At 45.2% G+C, this 20,666-nt stretch overlaps 1 protein-coding gene across 2 annotated transcripts in view; it reads right to left on the bottom strand.

The window, feature by feature from the left end:
• Nucleotides 1-18,124, bottom strand: part of LOC106597860 (protein tyrosine phosphatase type IVA 3) — a 65,845-nt gene extending 47,721 nt beyond the window's left edge. The window contains exon 1 of one of the 2 annotated variants that reach the window (XM_082959402.1): nucleotides 17,820-18,124. The gene's annotated coding sequence lies outside the window, so the exon portion shown is untranslated. Of the gene's footprint in view, nucleotides 1-11,132; nucleotides 11,249-17,819 lie in introns of those variants that run through there. The other variant, XM_082959406.1, reaches the window with a different exon arrangement.
• Nucleotides 18,125-20,666: the final 2,542 nt, after the last annotated feature.

Here is a 20,666-nt window from a genome sequence, read left to right as displayed (position 1 = left end):
TTTCTTAAAATCAATACACAAGTATATATTTTTAAACCTGCATATTTAGTTAAAAGGAATTCATGTTAGCAGGCAATATTAACTAAATATGCAGGTTTAAAAATATATACTTGTGTATTGATTTTAAGAAAGGCGTTGATGTTTATGGTTTGGTACAGTCGTGCAACGATTGTGCTTTTTTCGCAAATGCGCTTTTGTTAAATCATCCCCCGTTTGGCGAAGTCAGCTGTCTTTGTTAGGAAGAAATGGTCTTAACACAGTTCGCAACGAGCCAGGCGGCCCAAACTGTTGCATATACCCTGACTCTGTTGCACAGAATGCTAGAGAAGTGACACAATTTCCCTAGTTAAAAGAAATGCATGTTAGCAGGCAATATTAACTAGGGAAATTGTGTCACTTCTCTAGCATTCTGTGTGAAGACCATTTCTTCCTAACAAAGACAGCAGACTTCGCCAAACGGGGGATGATTTAACAAAAGCGCATTTGCGGAAAAAAGCACAATCGTTGCACGAATGTACCTAACCATAAACATCAATGCCTTTCTTAAAATCAATACACAGAAGTATATATTTTTAAACCTGCATATTTAGTTAAAAGAAATGCATGTTAGCAGCAAATTTTATCTAGGGAAATTCTGTCACTTCTCTTGCGTTCATTGCACGCAGAGTCAGGGTATATATGCAACAGTTTAGGCCGCCTGGCTTGTTGCGAACTAATTTGCCAGAATTTTACATAATTATGACATAACATTGAAGGTTGTGCAATGTAACAGGAATATTTAGACTTATGGATGCCACCCGTTAGATAAAATACGGAACGGTTCCGTATTTCACTGAAAGAATAAAAGTTTTGTTTTCGAAATGATAGTTTCCGGATTTGACCATATTAATGACCTAAAGATCGTATTTCTGTGTGAAATTATATTATAATTAAGTCTATGATTTGATAGAGCAGTGTGACTGAGCGGTGGTAGGTAGCAGCAGGCTCGCAAGCATTCATTCAAACAGCACTTTCGTGCGTTTGTCAGCAGCTCTTCGCTGTGCTTCAAGCATTGAACTGTAAAGTACCTATTAGAACATCCAATAGCCAAAGGTATATGAAATACAAATGGTATAGAGAGAAATAGTCCTATAATAACTACAACCTAAAACTTCTTACCTGGAAATATTGAAGACTCATGTTAAAAGGAACCACCAGCTTTCATATGTTCTCATGTTCTGAGCAAGGAACTTGAACGGTAGCTTTTTTACATGGCACATATTGCACTTTTACTTTCTTCTCCAACACTTTGTTTTGCATTATTTAAACCAAATTGAACATGTTTCATTATTTATTTGAGACTAAATTGATTTTATTGATGTATTAAGTTAAAATAAAAGTGTTCATTGTTCATTCAGTATTGTTATATATATATATATATATATATATATAAAAATAAAAATAGGCCGATTAATCGGTATCGGCTTTTATTTGGTCCTCCAATAATCAGTGTTGAAAAATCATTTAAAAAAAATAATAAAAAAAATAAATTAAATTAAATTAAAAAAAAAAAAATCGGTCGACCTCTAGAATATAGCCTTATTTGGTAAAAGACCAAGTCCATATTATGGCAAGAACAGCTCAAATAAGCAAAGAGAAACGACAGTCCATCATTACTTTAAGACATGAAGGTCAGTCAATAAAGACATTTCTAAAACGTAAAAAATGTCTTCAAGTGCAGTCGCAAAAACCATCAATCGCTATGATGAAACTGGCTCTCATGAGGACCGCCACAGGAATGGAAGACCCGGAGTTACCTCTCCTGCAGATGATTAGTTCATTAGAGATACCAGCCTCAGAAATTGCAGCCCAAATAAATGCTTCACAGAGTTCAAGCAACAGACACATCTCAACATCAATTGTTCAGAGGAGACTGTATAAAATCAGGCCTTCATGGTCAAAATGCTGCAAAGAAACCACTACTAAAGGACACCAATAAGAAGAGACTTGCTTGGGCCAAGAAACACGAGCAATGGACTTTAGACCGGGGGAAATCTGTCCTTTGGTCTGATGAGTCCAAACTGGAGATTTTTGGTTCCAACCACTGTCTTTGTGAGACGCGGTGTGGGTGAACGGATGATCTCCGCATATGTATTTCCCACAGTAAAGAATGGAGGGGGAGGTGTTATGGTGTGGGTGTGCTTTTCTGGTGACACTGTCTGTGATTTATTTAGAGGTCAAGGACACACTTAACCAGCATGGCTACCACAGCCTTCTGCAGCGATACGCCATACCATCTGGAATGGGCTTAGTGGGACTATCATTTGTTTTTCAACAGTACAATGACCCAACATACCTCCAGGCTGTGTAAGGGCTATTCGACCAAGGAGGAGAGAGTGATGGAGTGCTGCATCAGATGACCTGGCCTCCACAATCAACCGACCTCAACCAAATTGAGATGGTTTGGGATGAGTCGGACCGCATAGTGAAACAAAAGCAGCCAACAAGTGCTCAGCAAATGTGGGAACTCCTTCAAGACTGTTGGAAAAGCATTCTAGGTAAAGCTGGTTGAGAGAATGCCAAGAGGCAAAGGGTGGCTATTTGAAGAATCTCAAATATAAAATATATTTTGAATTGTTTAACACTTTTTTGGTTACTACGTGATTGCATATGTGTTATTTCATCATTTTGATAGTCACTATTATTCTACAATGTAGAAAATAGTAAAAATAAAGAAAAACCCTGGAATGAGTAGGTGTTCTAAAACTTGACGAGTAGTGCATATATAGGGAATTGAGTGCCATTTGGGACGCAGACATGACACAAATATTGGAAGAGGGTTAGACCTACCAGTGAATCTTAAGAACCTCAGCAAAAGGGTATTTCTACCCTTTTGAGGTAGGAAGATGTTGCTAGGAAACAACACGGCCCAGTAGGAAGATGTTGCTAGGTAACAACACGGCCCAGTAGGAAGATGTTGCTAGGTAACAACACGGCCCAGTAGGAAGATGTTCCTAGGAAACAACACGGCCCAGTAGGAAGATGTTGCTAGGAAACAACACGGCCCAGTAGGAAGATGTTCCTAGGAAACAACACGGCCCAGTAGGAAGATGTTGCTAGGCAACAACACGGCCCAGTAGGAAGATGTTCCTAGGAAACAACACGGCCCAGTAGGAAGATGTTGCTAGGTAACAACACGGCCCAGTAGGAAGATGTTGCTAGGAAACAACACGGCCCAGTAGGAAGATGTTGCTAGGAAGAACAGTCTGTAGCTTTCAATTACCCATGGTAAATCTATCATCACGGGACATGTTGAGCTTGACACATGGGTTTGATCAAGGCAACAAATACACATGCACACTTGACTAATCCTTGCGCAATAGCTTTCAAGCACATGCATGCATCTTCATTCCAACTTCCATTTTTTATTGCACTTCCCGTGTTATGAGCAGGAAGCCAGCTGCTGCTGCAACTGAACTCTTTCCTCCAGGCCACAACAGATCACATGAGGACTGGTGGCTCTGAATGGTGGACCCGCTGTAAGCCACAACTGAGACATACAGGATTGGTGTTTTAGATAGAAATAGGAGCCACAGGGTGTGGAACAGCGGAACTGAATATCTCTTAACGTCCTGCTAGACATGAGGATTTCATACTGCATTACTGACCCTGCTGGGCTCATGGTGTAAATGTCTTCTTCCTTTATCTTTAGAGAGTAGCCGCTCGTATTCAGTTGGCCTGGATTCAGATCAGACACCTCATTGTTGCTGATCGATTGGACGTTAGGCTACAGTACTACAGGGGTTCACATGATCCATGGTGCAGCCAGCCTGCCTTTAGCCCGGGGTTGGCATGATGGCACAAACAGACTGGCACTCAGGCTAGCTGCCTTTCACCCCGGATTCACTTTTCAACGTCAAGCGACTACTTCTCATCTTCAGCCTTGCTACCAATTACCTTAGACAACATCTAACAATGAACTTCTGTTCGGCATTCTGAATTCCACTCTGAATTGAGAGTCATGCGGAATTAGGCTACTGAAAGATTAGGGCCAAATATACCAACCAGGCTGCATTCACTTGGAAGCAAGAACTGCGTAGGACTAGGCGACTAGCAGTACACATGCCCTGGGTTATTTAACACCGCGTAGAACTAGACGACTAGCAGTACACATGCCCTGGGTTATTTAACACTGCGTAGACTAGGCGACTAGCAGTACACATGCCCTGGGTTATTTAACACCGCGTAGGACTAGGCGACTAGCAGTACACATGCCCTGGGTTATTTAACACCGCGTAGAACTAGGCGACTAGCAGTACACATGCCCTGGGTTATTTAACACCGCGTAGAACTAGACGACTAGCAGTACACATGCCCTGGGTTATTTAACACTGCGTAGACTAGGCGACTAGCAGTACACATGCCCTGGGTTATTTAACACCGCGTAGGACTAGGCGACTAGCAGTACACATGCCCTGGGTTATTTAACACTGCGTAGAACTAGACGACTAGCAGTACACATGCCCTGGGTTATTTAACACCGCGTAGGACTAGGCAACTAGCAGTACACATGCCCTGGGTTATTTAACACCGCGTAGAACTAGGCGACTAGCAGTACACATGCCCTGGGTTACTTAACACCGCGTAGGACTAGGCGACTAGCAGTACACATGCCCTGGGTTATTTAACACCGCGTAGAACTAGGCGACTAGCAGTACACATGCCCTGGGTTATTTAACACCGCGTAGAACTAGGCGACTAGCAGTACACATGCCCTGGGTTATTTAACACCGCGTAGGACTAGGCGACTAGCAGTACACATGCCCTGGGTTATTTAACACCGCGTAGAACTAGGCGACTAGCAGTACACATGCCCTGGGTTATTTAACACCGCGTAGGACTAGGCGACTAGCAGTACACATGCCCTGGGTTACTTAACACCGCGTAGGACTAGGCGACTAGCAGTACACATGCCCTGGGTTATTTAACACTGCGTAGAACTAGGCGACTAGCAGTACACATGCCCTGGGTTATTTAACACTGCGTAGAACTAGGCGACTAGCAGTACACATGCCCTGGGTTATTTAACACTGCGTAGGACTAGGCGACTAGCAGTACACATGCCCTGGGTTATTTAACACTGAGTTACAGGAGGGCTATGCAGGCCTCGAATATTCCGGCGACATGGAGTCGAAGCCCCCTTGTGTGTGGGGCAGTAATGCCCCCCCTTGTGTGTGGGGCAGTAATGCCCCCCCTTGTGTGTGGGGCAGTAATGCCCCCCCTTGTGTGTGGGGCAGTAATGCCCCCCCTTGTGTGTGGGGCAGTAATGTCCCCATGCCTTACATTCAAAGTGGCCGTTGTGCCCTTGGGCTGAATATAATAATTATAATTCCCTTCTCCCGGGTGCCAAATCAACGTGCTCCAAAGCACCTCTCACTGACATGGGTCTCTCAGATATCTCAATTCTTATTAGCCAACGCCCGTCACGTGATCGGGTCAGACACATCAGGGATGAAGTGAAGACTAACGTCGGGGATGAAGTGAAGACTAACGTCGGGGATAAAGTGAAGACTAACGTCGGGGATGAAGTGAAGACTAACGTCGGGGATGAAGTGAAGACTAACGTCGGGGATAAAGTGAAGACTAACGTCGGGGATGAAGTGAAGACTAACGTCGGGGATAAAGTGAAGACTAACGTCGGGGATAAAGTGAAGACTAACGTCGGGGATAAAGTGAAGACTAACGTCGGGGATGAAGTGAAGACTAACGTCGGGGATAAAGTGAAGACTAACGTCGGGGATAAAGTGAAGACTAACGTCGGGGATAAAGTGAAGACTAACGTCGGGGATAAAGTGAAGACTAACGTCGGGGATGAAGTGAAGACTAACGTCGGGGATAAAGTGAAGACTAACGTCGGGGATGAAGTGAAGACTAACGTCGGGGATGAAGTGAAGACTAACGTTGGGGATAAAGTGAAGACTAACGTTGGGGATAAAGTGAAGACTAACGTCGGGGATAAAGTGAAGACTAACGTCGGGGATGAAGTGAAGACTAACGTCGGGGATGAAGTGAAGACTAACGTCGGGGATGAAGTGAAGACTAACGTTGGGGATGAAGTGAAGACTAACGTCGGGGATGAAGTGAAGACTAACGTTGGGGATAAAGTGAAGACTAACGTTGGGGATAAAGTGAAGACTAACGTTGGGGATGCAACGGCGCTCTTCCTTCTTATTGAATTCCGAGGCGCATAGTGAAAATGTTAGAACTGTCCACATTTGACTTTTCATCAGCCGACATCAACCAAAAGCACCAGCCAGTCAATCTACTATCCCCCATAGTACAACAGTTGATCCATTCTATTGGTCAGCTTGTCCTTCTGTGTGAGAAATAAATATTCCAAACGTTTAGCTTAAAAATGTTGACAAACTAGTCGGCTATTTCTTCACATTATAAGCGCAGTAAGACACACACATCAGCGTGAATGCTCCAAAATGCAATAAACGGGAAAACACCATTCTCAAAAGTGCACCGTGTGGTTTCATATCCTTCAGAAATGTACAAAGACCTAAAAACACAACAAGCATGGGTTGTTACTATGACTAGGGCTGTTACTATGACTAGGGCTGTTACTATGACTAGGGCTGTTACTATGACTAGGGCTGTTACTATGACTAGGGCTGTTACTATGACTAGGGCTGTTACTATGACTAGGACTGTTAGGGCTGTTACTATGACTAGGACTGTTACTATGACTAGGATTGTGTCTTTGGCTCCTGGACAACGAAAGAAAGTTGAGAACATGAGATAAATACTGGTTTCAATGGCATATAAGGAAGTGTTTATGAAAGAATCCCCATAACATTCCTATGCTAGTAACTCTAAGACATGCCTCATAAAATACCCCAAAACGTCCAGGTTTTAAACAATTACGTTTATGGTTAAATAGTTTCAAAATGTTGACTGCCTATGCTTAGATTGCAAGATTGGTGAAGTTGCGCAAATGGCAACTGGCCTTTCCGTCCTATCAGAACGAACAGTGCCTCAGGTATGTCGACAGAATCAAGCCTTTAGATTTTAATAACACATTGGAGCCAATACCATAGGCTATCACCTACACTTTGACATGTAGGCTAATTAATCATTTATTTACATACACTTATGTTTTCTTAACAGAATAGCTACTGTTTTTCAGTTTTCAAATCAATTTAATTTGATATTTTGGTTAATGGCCTTGGTGCCTTGGCAGATTGGGCACCACTTGAAGGCCATATGGCCTTGCCCCTAAAATCACTCAATTCAAGGCCTGGGTCTGTCATTTACAGTAGACTGCAGTAATCACATCTCACATGGGTTCACATTTGCTATCATTTTCCCACTACAATGACAATAACACCAGTCCAATCCATCTTACCTTTTCAGAGAAAAACAAACCTGCCAAAGACTGTTTGAAAAATCCTAACTCAAGTCAAGTGTCATTTTTGTTCCTCTTCCAGTCATCTAGCACTGCTGGAGTGTCACTGATAACACATAGGGCCTATGACCTACAATGTTGTCAAACAGCCCCTAGCGCCGTAAAATGTGGAAGCTCGAGACAGAAATGGAAGTTGAGCGATCCTGGTACTAGTTAGCCTAGTTCCCTGGAGGGGGAATGTGAGGTGATCCTGGTACTAGTTAGCCTAGTTCTCTGGAGGGGAGAATGTGAGGTGATCCTGGTACTAGTTAGCCTAGTTCTCTGGAGGGGAGAATGTGAGGTGATCCTGGTACTAGTTAGCCTAGTTCCCTGGAGGGGAGAATGTGAGGTGATCCCGGTACTAGTTAGCCTAGTTCTCTGGAGGGGAGAATGTGAGGTGATCCCGGTACTAGTTAGCCTAGTTCTCTGGAGGGGAGAATGTGAGGTGATCCCGGTACTAGTTAGCCTAGTTCTCTGGAGGGGAGAATGTGAGGTGATCCCGGTACTAGTTAGCCTAGTTCTCTGGAGGGGAGAATGTGAGGTGATCCCGGTACTAGTTAGCCTAGTTCTCTGGAGGGGAGAATGTGAGGTGATCCCAGGTACTAGTTAGCCTAGTTCTCTGGAGGGGAGAATGTGAGGTGATCCTGGTACTAGTTAGCCTAGTTCTCTGGAGGGGAGAATGTGAGGTGATCCTGGTACTAGTTAGCCTAGTTCCCTGGAGGGGAGAATGTGAGGTGATCCTGGTACTAGTTAGCCTAGTTCTCTGGAGGGGAGAATGTGAGGTGATCCTGGTACTAGTTAGCCTAGTTCTCTGGAGGGGAGAATGTGAGGTGATCCCGGTACTAGTTATCCGAGTTCTCTGGAGGGGAGAATGTGAGGTGATCCCGGTACTAGTTATCCGAGTTCTCTGGAGGGAAGAATGTGAGGTGATCCCGGTACTAGTTAGCCTAGTTCTCTGGAGGGGAGAATGTGAGGTGATCCCGGTACTAGTTAGCCTAGTTCTCTGGAGGGGAGAATGTGAGGTGATCCCGGTACTAGTTAGCCTAGTTCCCTGGAGGGGAGAATGTGAGGTGATCCCGGTACTAGTTAGCCTAGTTCTCTGGAGGGGAGAATGTGAGGTGATCCAGGTACTAGTTAGCCTAGTTCTCTGGAGGGAGAATGTGAGGTCAGCAGCAAAGCAACACTTAGGGTTTTTACCCGTCTAAGAAAGCTGACAACCGTACCATGGTCTTTGTGCCAGTTTTCAAGATTAGATATCAGGTTAAGAGAGGCTGGCATTCGTGTACTCATCTGACAGCTCTACAGTGTTGCCAGTCAAAACAGGCACCAGCAGGCACTGGCACTTTCCACCCTTAAGGACTCCAGAGGTGATCTTAAATATAGCTTCACTGCCTCAAAGCCTTCCATAAACACAGGCAAATATGCCAGTGCTCTGAGCTCTTTGCAGATGACAAATACAATTGCTTCACACACCTCCTCCCAACACAAAATTCCAAAAATATCACATCTGATTTAGCCAAGTGTGGCAGAACTTGGCGGGATCCCCCACAGGAAGCATTTCCCTTCATTGTATCTCTGTGGTGCCTGTCTATGCTATGGGGTCCTCTGAGGCTTGGCTGACACTAGCCAGCAGAGTACACACACACAGTGGCTGCGTCTCAAACACCACCCAAATCCCTATATAGTTCACTGCTTTTGACCAAAGCCCTATAAGCAGTGCACTATGTAGTTAACAGGGTGCCATTTAGGACACACAAATGACAGCCGTCCATCAGCAGACAAGCGAGCGCACACTCCCTCGAGTAAAGGCTCACTGGCACTTCATAAATCAAGATTAGGAGTGTCTGGAGAATCCCCTCCCCAGAGTGTCATTAAAAAGGCCATGTCAGATGGAATATATCAGATGAGGGTGAGAGAACCAGATGAAAGAGGAGCCAGGTCAAGAAGACCTCTGTGAGCAACAGCAACATTTAAATGAGTTAGTATGACTCTGGAGTTTTCTGGAGATAATGCTATAATGCTAACTAGCCTAAACTGTGCAGCTGCCTGCAGGCTTGAAGGAACCTCCTGAACTTCAGAGGCCTGCGTTGAGTTTTCCCTCATGGCTTGGTTGAACTTCTTCAGTCACTTGCTTGGGAATCTCTTGCACTAAGTTCATTAATCCTGCAGAAGATTACATCATACACTGGGAGACAAAGCTAGAGAAGGAGAAAATACAACAAGCTACAGTAGGAGGAAAATACAACAAGCTACCGCAGGAGAAAAAAAATACAACAAGCTACAGTAGGAGAAAAATGTCCAACATGTCTCCACAATGACAAGCCTTAAATTACTGAGGATGTTCCTAAATACCAATTGACTGACTTACCCTGTTAACAATTCATGAAGGACTTCTATATCCACACAGCACAATGAGACGTACAGCTCTGTAATTCATGAAGGACATCTATATCCACACAGCACAATGAGACATACAGCTCTGTAATTCATGAAGGACATCTATATCCACACAGCACAATGAGACATACAGCTCTGTAATTCATGAAGGACATCTATATCCACACAGCACAATGACTCTGTAATTCATGAAGGACATCTATATCCACACAGCACAATGAGACGCACAGCTCTGTAATTCATGAAGGACATCTATATCCACACAGCACAATGAGACATACAGCTCTGTAATTCATGAAGGACATCTATATCCACACAGCACAATGACTCTGTAATTCATGAAGGACATCTATATCCACACAGCACAATGAGACGAACAGCTCTGTAATTCATGAAGAACATCTATATCCACACAGCACAATGAGACATACAGCTCTGTAATTCATGAAGGACATCTATATCCACACAGCACAATGAGACGTACAGCTCTGTAATTCATGAAGGACATCTATATCCACACAGCACAATGAGACATAGAGCTCTGTAATTCATGAAGGACATCTATATCCACACAGCACAATGAGACATACAGCTCTGTAATTCATGAAGGACATCTATATCCACACAGCACAATGACTCTGTAATTCATGAAGGACATCTATATCCACACAGCACAATGAGACGCACAGCTCTGTAATTCATGAAGGACATCTATATCCACACAGCACAATGAGACGAACAGCTCTGTAATTCATGAAGAACATCTATATCCACACAGCACAATGAGACATACAGCTCTGTAATTCATGAAGGACATCTATATCCACACAGCACAATGAGACATACAGCTCTGTAATTCATGAAGGACATCTATATCCACACAGCACAATGAGACATACAGCTCTGTAATTCATGAAGGACATCTATATCCACACAGCACAATGAGACATACAGCTCTGTAATTCATGAAGGACATCTATATCCACACAGCACAATGAGATGAACAGCTCTGTAATTCATGAAGGACATCTATATCCACACAGCACAATGAGACATAGAGCTCTGTAATTCATGAAGGACATCTATATCCACACAGCACAATGAGACATACAGCTCTGTAATTCTAAGAAGCATCGGTGCAATGCCTGCAATTACTTTGCCATGAGGCTAAACTTTCTATAAAAGTCAAAGACCATATCATTACAGAACAAAAACTGAAAAGCAGAAAGCTCTGCCGTACAGTTTGCACTGTAACAAGCAGAAATAACAAGAATAGTTTCAAACTTAAACTTAACGGAGATCTCACCTTTCAGAGTGGTCGATCCAAATGGGTCAGGAACCTATTTGCGCTTCCAGAAAAAGTTCCCTTTTAAAACAATGTGCTTCCTGCTTGCCTCTCTTTTTGAGAGTGTACGTGCGTACCAGTGGGCTTGCCTGGGCTGTGATGTCTGTGCCCAATTAGTGCTCCAAAATGCCAATTTGAGGAAAGGGAAGGCCTGCTCCTTAGGGAATCCTAACATAACCATTTATTAGGCTCCCATACGAGTCCCAAAGCTCCACCAGTTGTATTCTGTCTCTTTATGCTTCTTTAACAGAGCGGTTGGTTGGCTGGGAGCCAGGTCCTGCATGCAGAAGGCCAGGGGAAAGTCAGATGGAGGGCCAATTAACAAATGGCACCCTATTCACTATATAGTGCACTACTTTGACCAAGGCCTATGGGTCCTAGTCCTGGTCAAAAGTGGTGCACTAAATAGGTAATAGGGTGCCATTTGAGCTGTAGCTGTGAAACTTGGCTCGGGGCAACATGGCTGGTTCTGCTATGAACCTGGGGCGTTATTACCAGCCAGCCACAAAGTAACAGGTTCCCTCACTACTGTCAACAGTGACCTGGGGGGGGGGGGGGGGTATTATCAGCCACAAAGTAACAGGTTCCCTCACTTCTGTCTAGAGTGACCTGGGGAGGTAATACCAGCCACAAAGTAACAGGTTCCCTCACTACTGTCAACAGTGACCTGGGGGGGTATTACCAGCCACAAAGTAACAGGTTCTCTCACTTCTGTCAACAGTGACCTGGGGGGGTATTACCAGCCACAAAGTAACAGGTTCCCTCACTTCTGTCAAGAGTGACCTGGGGGGGTATTACCAGCCACAAAGTAACAGGTTCCCTCACTTCTGTCAACAGTGACCTGGGGGGGTATTACCAGCCACAAAGTAACAGGTTCCCTCACTTCTGTCAAGAGTGACCTGGGGGGGTATTACCAGCCACAAAGTAACAGGTTCCCTCACTTCTGTCAAGAGTGACCTGGGGGGGTATTACCAGCCACAAAGTAACAGGTTCCCTCACTTCTGTCAACAGTGACCTGGGGGGGTATTACCAGCCACAAAGTAACAGGTTCCCTCACTTCTGTCAACAGTGACCTGGGGGGTTATTACCAGCCACAAAGTAACAGGTTCTCTCACTTCTGTCAACAGTGACCTGGGGAGGTATTACCAGCCACAAAGTAACAGGTTCCCTCACTTCTGTCAAGAGTGACCTGGGGGGGTATTACCAGCCACAAAGTAACAGGTTCCCTCACTTCTGTCAAGAGTGACCTAGGGGGGTATTACCAGCCACAAAGTAACAGGTTCCCTCACTTCTGTCAAGAGTGACCTGGGGGGGTATTACCAGCCACAAAGTAACAGGTTCCCTCACTTCTGTCAAGAGTGACCTAGGGGGGTATTACCAGCCACAAAGTAACAGGTTCCCTCACTTCTGTCAACAGTGACCTGGGGAGGTATTACCAGCCACAAAGTAACAGGTTCCCTCACTTCTGTCAAGAGTGACCTAGGGGGGTATTACCAGCCACAAAGTAACAGGTTCCCTCACTACTGTCAACAGTGACCTGGGGGGGTATTACCAGCCACAAAGTAACCGGTTCTCTCACTTCTGTCAACAGTGACCTGGGGAGGTATTACCAGCCACAAAGTAACAGGTTCCCTCACTTCTGTCAAGAGTGACCTAGGGGGGTATTACCAGCCACAAAGTAACAGGTTCCCTCACTTCTGTCAAGAGTGACCTGGGGGGGTATTATCAGCCACAAAGTAACAGGTTCCCTCACTTCTGTCTAGAGTGACCTGGGGAGGTAATACCAGCCACAAAGTAACAGGTTCTCTCACTTCTGTCAACAGTGACCTGGGGGGGTAATACCAGCCACAAAGTAACAGGTTCCCTCACTACTGTCAACAGTGACCTGGGGGGGTATTACCAGCCACAAAGTAACAGGTTCTCTCACTTCTGTCAACAGTGACCTGGGGGGGTATTACCAGCCACAAAGTAACAGGTTCCCTCACTTCTGTCAAGAGTGACCTGGGGGGGTATTACCAGCCACAAAGTAACAGGTTCCCTCACTTCTGTCAACAGTGACCTGGGGGGGTATTACCAGCCACAAAGTAACAGGTTCTCTCACTTCTGTCAACAGTGACCTGGGGAGGTATTACCAGCCACAAAGTAACAGGTTCCCTCACTTCTGTCAAGAGTGACCTAGGGGGGTATTACCAGCCACAAAGTAACAGGTTCCCTCACTTCTGTCAAGAGTGACCTGGGGGGGTATTATCAGCCACAAAGTAACAGGTTCCCTCACTTCTGTCAAGAGTGACCTGGGGGGGTATTACCAGCCACAAAGTAACAGGTTCTCTCACTACTGTCAAGAGTGACCTGGGGGGGTATTATCAGCCACAAAGTAACAGGTTCCCTCACTTCTATCAAGAGTGACCTGGGGGGGTATTACCAGCCACAAAGTAACAGGTTCTCTCACTTCTGTCAAGAGTGACCTGGGGGGGTATTACCAGCCACAAAGTAACAGGTTCTCTCACTTCTGTCAACAGTGACCTGGGGGGGGGGGGGGGGTATTACCAGCCACAAAGTAACAGGTTCCCTCACTTCTGTCAACAGTGACCTGGGGGGGGGTATTACCAGCCACAAAGTAACAGGTTCCCTCACTACTGTCAAGAGTGACCTGGGGGAGTATTACCAGCCACAAAGTAACAGGTTCCCTCACTACTGTCAAGAGTGACCTGGGGGGGTATTACCAGCCACAAAGTAACAGGTTCCCTCACTACTGTCAACAGTGACCTGGGGGGGTATTACCAGCCACAAAGTAACAGGTTCCCTCACTTCTGTCAACAGTGACCTGGGGGGTTATTACCAGCCACAAAGTAACAGGTTCCCTCACTACTGTCAACAGTGACCTGGGGGGGTATTACCAGCCACAAAGTAACAGGTTCCCTCACTTCTGTCAAGAGTGACCTGGGGGGGTATTATCAGCCACAAAGTAACAGGTTCCCTCACTTCTGTCAACAGTGACCTGGGGGGGTATTACCAGCCACAAAGTAACAGGTTCCCTCACTACTGTCAACAGTGACCTGGGGGGGTATTACCAGCCACAAAGTAACAGGTTCCCTCACTTCTGTCTAGAGTGACCTGGGGGGGTATTACCAGCCACAAAGTAACAGGTTCCCTCACTTCTGTCAAGAGTGACCTGGGGGGGTAATACCAGCCACAAAGTAACAGGTTCCCTCACTTCTGTCAACAGTGACCTGGGGGGTATTACCAGCCACAAAGTAACAGGTTCCCTCACTTCTGTCAACAGTGACCTGGGGGGGTATTATCAGCCACAAAGTAACAGGTTCCCTCACTTCTGTCAACAGTGACCTGGGGGGTTATTACCAGCCACAAAGTAACAGGTTCTCTCACTTCTGTCAAGAGTGACCTGGGGGGGTAATACCAGCCACAAAGTAACAGGTTCCCTCACTTCTGTCAAGAGTGACCTGGGGGGGTATTATCAGCCACAAAGTAACAGGTTCCCTCACTACTGTCAAGAGTGACCTGGGGAGGTAATACCAGCCACAAAGTAACAGGTTCCCTCACTACTGTCAAGAGTGACCTGGGGGGGTAATACCAGCCACAAAGTAACAGGTTCCCTCACTTCTGTCAAGAGTGACCTGGGGGGGTATTATCAGCCACAAAGTAACAGGTTCCCTCACTTCTGTCAAGAGTGACCTGGGGGGTAATACCAGCCACAAAGTAACAGGTTCTCTCACTACTGTCAAGAGTGACTGATCCCAGGGGGCTTTGAGAACAAAGCTGAATTCCCAGAAGAGGCCTCCTCATGAGTTCGGATCACTTGACTCAGCCATACGCAACCGCTTTAACTGCATCAAAAATAAAAGGGTCTAACACAACGGAATAATCCAACTTAGAAATCAAGTGCGTACAGGGATATCATTTGCAAGGGAAAGCGAGATCATTTGCGAGGTTTCCATGCTTTTAGAGCTAATCATTTCTTCATAGATTGAATTGTAGCTCTGTTTCCAGCATCAGGGAAACTTTGCTTGTGCCCCCCAACAAGTTCCACACAGAGTGTGTGCCAGCACATCCACCACCCACCAGTCCTTCTTGATGCATTTTCCAGGGCCTCATATTTTCCCAATAAAAGGGGCGTATCAGGATTACTTAAGCGGAGGAAGCCACCCCTTGCCCCATGGCAGCCATTTACGTCATTGGTTGTCGATGCCATGAGTGAGGACTGACACATTCAACTGTTAGGACACCCCTGCACAGCGGTGGTGGGCGGGGGCTCCCCCCTTCCCTCCCCTGGCCCTTCCTGAGCCAGCGGTGGGGGGGGCGGGGGCTCCACCCTTCCCTCCCCTGGCCCTTCCTGAGCCAGCGGTGGGGGGGCGGGGGCTCCACCCTTCCCTCCCCTCCCCCTTCCTGAGCCAGCGGTTGATTAGGTAGGCTGTGGCTACATCTCAAAACGCCACCCTATTCCCTATGTAGTGCCCCCATAGGGCCCTGGTCAGAAGCTGGGAATAAGGTATCATTTGGGATGCCGGCCGCTGTGTGACAAACTGGGGTGGGCCTCCCTCCTCACACCTTCCTGGTTTACAACCAGCAGAGAGAAGCCGGTGTCACAGTAAGGGGGGAAACAATGAGGTTGAGCCAGGTCAGTGGGCAAAGCAGCAGGGTGACTAGAACAGGGCTTAATGCATAAGGAGAGTTTCCACTGTGACCTAGCCTCTACTCAGGACCTATATCAAAAAGAGCTGCCGTCATCACCCTCAGCACTAGAGGGACAGGTTCTTTATAATTACACATGGGGGCTGCATCCCAAATGGCACCCTATAGGGATACTCTATATAGTGCACTACTTTGGACCAAGGCCCATCGGGAAAAAATGTGGCCACAATAGAGGCTTGAGTTTGAGTCTGTCCTAAGCATGACTTCCTTTAGGAAGGAACACAGAAAACCAAGAAAGAAGAGGAGAGTTATTCCCAGGCCTCTGCGCTTCCTGCTGTTAGGCCTATATGACAGAAGAAACATATTGGAGACCCACCGGGACCACAAACCACAGCAGTAGCCTGTAATGAAGTCAGTCTGGACAATAGTACCACAGCCTCAGTAAAACAGAGAGAGAATGCTATGTGAAAGTCTTCCTGTGGGAAAGACTGGAGAAGTAATCAACAGGGCAGATGAGATGCCCACCCTCTCACCAGGTTGCTGCTTCACACACACCTGTGCACAGCTGTGACAACAGAGCAGAGTACTTTAACAGAAACATCTACAGCTACCTGCTAGCCGACACTATGCTATTCCAATCACACCCACTTTTCATAACCACTTGCAGCCGGTGAGGTAAACTTAAATGTATACAGGGGTATTTTGAAATACAGCACAATAACTTTTTCACGACAGATTTATCCTAGTCTAACTGTGTTACTTGCAAAAGGCCAAAAGGTTCTTAAAGCAGCAATCAGCAGTTGAAACAATAACAAAGCCTCTCCCCGTCACTGTTTCACAAAAAAGCAAAGGGATGGGACAGATTTTTTTTACTACTCTCAAACTCATAGCCAGAGCTATGGATGCAAAGACTGACCATCCATGATATTAAAAGGATCGTTTTAAAGGATACCTTAATTTAACTAGGCAAGTCAGTTAAGAACAAATTCTCATTTACAATGACAGCCTACTCCGGCCAAACCCGGACGACACTGGGCCAATTGTGCGCCGCCCTATGGGACTCCCAATCACGGCCGGATGCGATACAGCCTGGATTCGAACCAGGGCCTGTAGTGACATTTCTTGCACTGAGATACAGTGCCTTAGACCACTGCGCCCCTCGGGAGGCCCAAATCAGGATTTATTTCACTGATTGGATATAGAACATTTCGTGAAGTGAAAGGGATTTAGCTGCTGTACATGGTTGTATAACTGCTTTTAAAATATCAATAGTAAATCTACAATCAGCTTTGGACATTTTGAGAATGAGAAAACAGCAGCACTATGTCTAATTGTCTATATGCATAAATATAATCTTGTCTGGTGCTGTTAAATGTCATCAGTATCTTGATCTGAAATAAAACTGGGAGCAGCGACCTTACCCTGCAGTGTATACAAGCTGGACTCGAGGTTTTAGGGAGAGTTCCTCCATCAAGTTGCATAAAAATGGGCATAACGTTAGTGTGCCATCATTAACTAAAGTAAACAAAGGACTGGAGCAAGAATGTATTTACATCTCAGCGAGCCGGGCATTTTCAGGAAAAACGAATCATTGCGGTAGAAATAAGATTAGACTTTTCGTGTGTAACAGCATTTGTATAGCCAACCTCAATAGCAAGAAAGCTTCTAAAATTGTTTGATTCAAGGAAGAAGCACAAGGACTGCGCATCACCTTAAAAATGCTAACCTGTTGCCATCAAAACACTAAGCCTGTTTCAAGAATCTTCACATGGTTCATCGTTAGCTAGTTAGCACACAACGCAAGTTTACAGTCTGCATGGTAGCTAGTTACAAAGACCACCCTGACAATCATAAACAGACCGCCACTGTTGTTACGGGCAAGCTAACTAGCACTAAGCTAGCTAACGTTAGATAGCTACATCCGTAACGTTACTAAACCACAGTAATGTTAGACTAGCTCTTGCATGCAAATTCATATTTCATTTGATAGAGGCTTACCGTCTCCAAGCTACCGATGGTATCTTAAACTGCTTGGTCGCCAGCAGCTCCTGGATACTTTTATGAGCAATATTTGGCAATTTCACATTGTTTGTAGCTATTTTATTGCACACAGACAGAGCGATCAAAAGTCGGTCCATGTGATTTTAAAACAATGACATTTCTCCCTCCTCTGTCTCCATGGGGACCTAGCGTCACAGTGGTTCTGTGAGAACAGGGGCGGGTCTCAGAACCATTTAAACAGCCGGCGGGAACACACTTATGTCACATTCAATATGTTCTACCTAACCCCATTATTTGTTCTCTAATATCCAGCTGTATAGCAGAATGATACGTCTACAATGCTCTAAACGTATATATTTTAGGTTGCTCTGGTACGCCATCTAGCGTACGATAAAAGTGTACACAACAGCTACTTGGTGGTGATGCTACACACAGTACTAGTATTCTGGTACAACAGACAGACAGACAGACAGACCCAAGCCTCTTGACCACAGTCAAACATGTGTGACTGTATGTAAAAAAGCATAAAAGCAGGCTCTGACACAGAATGCACTGTAATTTAATGCTCAGAAAGATATTAATAACCTAAAAGTAATCTGCAATAGCTTTGCCTATCTGATAAATAGGACAAGGAAGGCCTGTGATAGGAGAGGGGAATAGGGTGGGGCCCATGGGGAATAGGGTGTGCCATGTATGGGCCCTGGTCAACATTTGTGCACTAAATAGGGAATATGATCCTAATCCTCAGGCTCCTGAGTGGCGCAGCGGTCTAAGGCCCTGCATCTCAGTGCATGAGGTGTCACTACAGTCCCTGGTTTGAATCCAGGCTGTATTACATCCAGCTGTGATTGAGAGTCCCATAGGACGGCGCACAATTGGCCCAGTGTTGTCTGGGGTAGGCCGTCATCGTCATCTTAACTGACTTGCCTAGTTAAATAAAACACTTTTTTTTTTCAATCCTTCAGTATATAGTGCCCTACTTTTGTATGGGTCCTGGTCAAAATTAGTGCACTATATATGAAACAGGGTGCCATTTAGGATGTAGACATAGGTGTAAGCCATGGTAAGAAATAAGAATGCTTGACAGCCGTGTCATTCCAGCAGGCAGTGGCAGACTCTGTTCTGAAGCGATTACCATGGCCTAGACACTAGACCAGGGGTGTCATGTACCCCAAAGATCTGAGGTGACATAAAATATATGAGGATGGCTGGAGGGGGTTCTAGGCCCCCGACCGTAAATTGGAGAACACCTGAAACAGCTTTTTCTCTGCAATCTAGAGACATAGTCATTATGCTTAATTCTATGTTAAATCCTCCTGACTGGTGGATATGGTTTTCAAGAAACTAAATATGCTACTCTGCATCTCTGCTCAAATCTGGGTAAAAGATTGAAAGGAATGTGAGTCTTTTTAAGTATATTTAGTTATTGCATGCTTTTGTACCAACCTTTCCAACAAGCACACCAGCTAAGAGAACTACTCTAACTTAATTGATAACCTGAAATGGTTTCTTGGTAGCTAGTTATGAGGTTAGGCAACTTCATAAAATTGCTAGGTGGCTAGTAATGTTACAGAGAAACGACAACAACAACAAAATGTAATTTAAAAAAAACAGGGCTCTGTTCTAGACCAGAGATTTTTATTTTATTTATTTTTTATTTATTTCACCTTTATTTAACCAGGTAGGCTAGTTGAGAACAAGTTCTCATTTACAACTGCGACCTGGCCAAGATAAAGCAAAGCAGTGTGACACAGACAACAACACAGAGTTACACATGGAGTAAACAATAAACAAGCCAATAACACAATAAACAAGTCAATGACACAGTAGAAAAAAATAAAGTCTATATCCAGTGTGTGCAAAAGGCATGAGGAGGTAGGCAACAAATAGGCCATAGGAGCGAATAATTACAATTTAACAGATTAACACGGGAGGTGTATGAGGTGGATGAGGGCCCGCAGTGGCACACGTGGGTCTGCATTCCCACATCCATACCCACACATGCAGTCAAAGGCCTCAGCCTTTTTTGGCGCCCACATTTTAGCGGCACCCCTCTTGACAGCAGAGACAAAAAAGTTATGTTTTAGAGTTAATTTCCTACAATTCTACACATTTTGCCTTGGGGCGCAGAAAGTAGATTTTGAAATGTTCTAACCCATTTCATGTAATTCTACTCATTTAGCCATGGGGAGGAAGTAAGTAAGTGTTTCACTGTTAGTCTGCACCTGTTATTTACGAAGTATGTGACAAATAACATTTGATTTGATTTGAGGAGAGACATTTTTTGCAGTTTCACAGCAAATTTTTTGCAATTCTACACATTTTGCAGTAGGGTTTTTGTTTGCGGTTTTTAATATGATATCTGCCCACGCCTGTACTAGACTTACATCCTAAATTGCAACCTATTCCCTTTATAGTGTACTTCTTTTGACCAGGTCCTATACTATATAGGGAATAGGGTGCCATTTGGGATACATATTCTTTCTAGTCTTTGGCATTGACTGATTAAAAAGATCCCCTGCTGCACCTGCTGCAAAAAATGTATGGGCTTTTTGGCGTGCCAGGCATAGGCAGCAACACACACCCCCTGATTACTGAACCAGCAGGGTATACGGCTGTGTCCCATAGGCAGCGACACACACCCCCTGATTACTGAACCAGCAGGGTATACGGCTGTGTCCCATAGGCAGCGACACACACCCCCTGATTACTGAACCAGCAGGGTATACGGCTGTGTCCCATAGGCAGCGACACACACCCCCTGATTACTGAACCAGCAGGGTATACGGCTGTGTCCCATAGGCAGCGACACACACCCCCTGATTACTGAACCAGCAGGGTATA

The sequence above is a fragment of the Salmo salar genome, chromosome 02 (genome assembly GCF_965601325.2).
Source record: "Salmo salar chromosome 02, fSalSal1, whole genome shotgun sequence".
NCBI lineage: Eukaryota > Metazoa > Chordata > Actinopteri > Salmoniformes > Salmonidae > Salmo > Salmo salar.
The sequence above is the reverse complement of the archived record's forward strand: the minus strand, read 5'-3'. Positions and strand labels throughout refer to the sequence as shown.